General features: G+C 51.5%; 1 pseudogene; it reads right to left on the bottom strand.

Annotated features, from left to right (window-relative positions):
- Window positions 1–911: 911 nt before the first annotated feature.
- LOC141567215 (bone morphogenetic protein 15 pseudogene) lies at window positions 912–2099 on the bottom strand (annotated as a pseudogene).
- Between the last annotated feature and the right edge of the window lie 1872 nt (window positions 2100–3971).

Below are 3971 nucleotides of genomic sequence, written 5' to 3'. Positions count from 1 at the left end.
CACTGCAGCCTTCTACCTCCTTCACCCCAAATCAAGCCACCACCTAGCCTCTGAGCCTCCAGGGAGCTTTCTTTGTGGGGTAACGAGCAGGAGATGAAGTGTTCCATAAATCAAGAAAATACTCTGTGAAATCTATTGTTTTAAAGACAGTTTAAAAGTGACAACCCCATAGAGAACCCTAATCAGCAATGGCAGGTCTCTGTTCACCGTAGAGGCAGCGGGTTATGGAAGTGGTTCCCATCTCAGACGCATTTCCCTACTGGCCTCAGCAAAGGCTGCTTTCTTCACTCCTGAGTAGAGAGGAATTCCAGGGAATTTTCCCAGGTTCAGAGGCTGAGAGGAGAAGTGCTGATGGCTTAGAAAACGGTGTCCTTCCTTCTGGTCCCCTCAAAAGGTTTTTATGGAGATTGGTGCTTAAAAGTGTTTTAGACCGTGAGAAAAGTTAGTTTTCGATTTCGAGGGCAATCCAAGCACAGACTCAGGCCGTCTTTTTTGATTGGTTACTTTTTCCAAAGATAGAGGAGGCAAGGAAGGGGAGTATAAAATCTCCTGTTGCTTTCTTTACCCCAAATCTTCTAGACAGCCTCAGAAGATGGACAGTGAGAAGTTTCCACTTTTTCCAGGTCTTGGTGGGACTACTGATAAAGTTCTACCATCATGGACTGGTCACTTTTGACAAAGTCATAATACTAGAGACAAGAGAGAGGGCATCTGCAAAGGAACATATTATCAAGCATCAAGGGCTCTGACTAGTGGTTCACACATACTTATATTTGATATCAGAACTGGTTTTATAAAGTGAGGAGCTCATAAATTGGGGAGGAGACATAGTAATAACATTTAAGGCAAGGAACAGAACCCATAGATGGGGTAGAGGATCATATGAAGCTTTAACATTTGTTTCCTTATTTTCAACGCTTCTCCAATTTGTTGGGAAATCTGAGCTGTCCCCTGCATGTGCAAAACAGGGCAATCATATCCTCATACGCCTTTCGCAAGACACTCCCATTCGCCTCATTCAGAAGGATACTAATGGCAGCATACTTATAGGAGACAAGGAGGTTTGACGGATGCTCTTGTCCACTAGCTTATGGACGAGGTTGTGGATTTTGGCGTGATTAGGTGAATTGAGACCATAGACGAATCCCTGAAAGCAGGCTTCCTTTACGTAGTTTGAGGTGAAGAGATGGGAAGCAACCATCCAGTGACCCCAGCCAGCTGGTAGAAGCTGACTTGGAAAGGATGGAGGCAACGCTGGTTATTTTCAGGTCCGTCATGTTCCTGGGAGGGGCCAGGAACCTCAGATGCAATACTGCCTGCTTCACAAGAGAAGAGTCCCTTTCCATACAGTCCTCCAGGCCTCTGGGGAGATGTTGGGCCTTCTGAACACTCGTACGAGTGTCACTGAAATCTAGTAACAAGAAGACAGTGTCCAAGGATGACGTGGCGTGCCACCAGACCTCCAAACCTCATTACCTTTTTGCTGCTGACTATGAAGAAGTATCGTAGAATCCTGCGCCCCTCGTGATTCCAGAGGCTTTGCCAAACATGTTGCGTTGTATCTATCACTGTCCATGCTTTGGATCGTAGAAAAGGCTCTGAGCAACCTCTTCCTGAAGAAGGAAAGTGGTTGGTTGGGCTTTTCTGGACCGCAGGCTCCACGTGGCAGGAGAGGCGGGAGTGAGCTCTGTGGAGTTGATGGCAGTAAACCACAGTAGCTCTGACTAGTTAGTACACTTCCCAGTTTTGTTTCAGGGGAAAGTCCAGGGTCTGAATATGCCAGAGGACTCTGAGAGGCCTTGCTGCATTGGCCGAGGGCTTCACAATGCTCACCATGGTGGCCTAAATGATGTGGTTCTCCAGGGTGCCCACACACATCAGCCAAAGGTGGTACAAACTGCAACACGTACTGCAATCTATGGCTTCCTCTGGCGCTTGCCAGGGGCTTCTCCTAACAGCTTCCTAATCAGGGGCAGGGTCGGGGCTTCAGCCAAGCGGACAATAGAGAGCTTCCTTACCTTCGCCATTTGGACCCTATGTTCCATAAAAAGCACCAGTCCCCAAAGAAGAAGAATTCTAAGGATGCTGAGAAGAACCATCTTGAAAGGCTTGGTGTTCAGTGTGGAGACAGAACCCTAAAAAGCAGTTTCCAGGCTCTCGGCCTCACATAGAAAGCTGCTGGCTCAGGTAATAGATGGCCATCAACTGTGATTGCATGGCCATCAGCTGTGGCTAGCTGGCCATCAGCTGTAACCAGTGAGCCATTGGCCACTAATATAACTGCTGTGGCTATGCTAGCAAAAAAATGGGGGCTAGCAAGAAGATGGTGGTTGGGCTGGCAAGTGCGGATTGCAGTTAGGATGGCTGGTTGCGGACAGTGTGGATCCAGCCTCCAGTGAGAGTATAGTGCCACCAGCGAGAATACACTAGTATGACTCCCCTACTTATGGCTCCGTGGGTGTTCCTTTTTGGCCTCACCATGTCCTGCATTCTTATGTGGGGAGCGGGACCAGAGACCCCGCAGGCCTCCCTGCATGACACATGGTGCAACGAGCAGGGTCTCCCGCATGACAAATGGCGCAGCGAGCAGGGTCTCCCGCATGACAAATGGCGCAGCAAGCAGGGTATGGTGCCGGCCAAAGCTCTCCGAAGAATGGCAGAGCAGTTTGTGCGTATGAACACTCAGTCTCAGGAAGACCAGGAGGAGCAGCTGCCGGAGAGCTGGCACCCGTGGAGGGGTGGGAGGGCGTGGACGGTTCTCCCACCAGCACAGGAAAAGTCAGGCAGCTGCTGGAGAGCTGGAGCCCCGTGGAGAGGTGGAAAGATGTGGACGGTTCCCCAACCAGCACAGGCCGGAGAAAGCGAAGGTCGTTGTGGCCCTGTGGGCCGGGAAGTTCCTGCTCAGGCAGCCTGGATGCGGGACTTGTCCCAGGAGGAAAGGCTTGCTGAGTCCTCCATGGGAGATGAGGGTGAGGTCAAGGTCGTCCCTCACCCCCAGGACAGCCCTGGTGAATGACTATGGACTATGGGGAATTGCCTTCCATCCATAATTTAATGGACAGCTTGACTGTTTGTTTGGGAACTGTTGTTAGTGTAACTGGGGGATATTTGCTTTTGTGTCTTGACCGGCCGCCATTGCTAATATGTAAGCACCTTGACTGTGAGCCGCTGTTGTTCCAGCAGGGTACCCTGAGAGGCCCAGAGAGAGTGGCAGTGCCTGAGAGCCCTGGCTGTGTCCAGGAAGTGTGGCTGTGCCCACAGAGAGTAGTAGTGCCCTGAGAGCCCTGGCTGAGTCCAGGAAGTCTGGCTGAGCCCTGAGATGCCCTGGCTGTGCCCAGAAAGTTGGGCTGTTCCCAGAGAGAGTGGCAATGCCCTGAGAACCCTGGCTGAGTCCGGGAAGACTAGTGGTACCCTAAGAAGCCCAGGAAGTCTGGCTGTGCCCAGAAGTACTGATGGTGCCCTGAGAAACCCTGGCTGTGTCCGGGAAGACAGGTGGTACCCTAAGAAGTCCAGGAAGTCTGGCCGTGCTCAGAAGTACTGGTGGTGCCCTGAGAAACACTGGCTTTGCCCAGAGAGCCTGGCTGTGTCCAGGATATTGCATTCACCTCCAGGCTCCTCGCACAGAGCCCCTCGCAGAAGACGCTTATCATGTAGACTGTGAGGCGAGAGCCTGTAGGGGTGGAGTGTGGGGACAGAGCCCCAGAAAGCAGTTTCCAGGCTCTCAGCCTCACATAGAAAGCTGCTGGCTCAGGTAGTAGATGGCAATCAACTGTGATTGCATGGCCATCAGCTGTGGCTAGTTGGCCGTCAGCTGTAACCAGTGAGCCATTGGCCACTAATATAACTGCTGTGGCTATGCTAGCAAAAAAAATGGGGGCTGGCAAGAAGATGGTGGCTGGGCTGGCAAGTGCGGATTGCAGTTAGGATGGCTGGTTGCGGACAGTGTGGATCCAGCCTCCAGTGAGAGTATA

This window comes from Rhinolophus sinicus, linkage group LG10, assembly GCF_036562045.2.
Source record: "Rhinolophus sinicus isolate RSC01 linkage group LG10, ASM3656204v1, whole genome shotgun sequence".
Taxonomy (NCBI): Eukaryota; Metazoa; Chordata; class Mammalia; order Chiroptera; family Rhinolophidae; genus Rhinolophus; species Rhinolophus sinicus.
The sequence above is the reverse complement of the archived record's forward strand: the minus strand, read 5'-3'. Positions and strand labels throughout refer to the sequence as shown.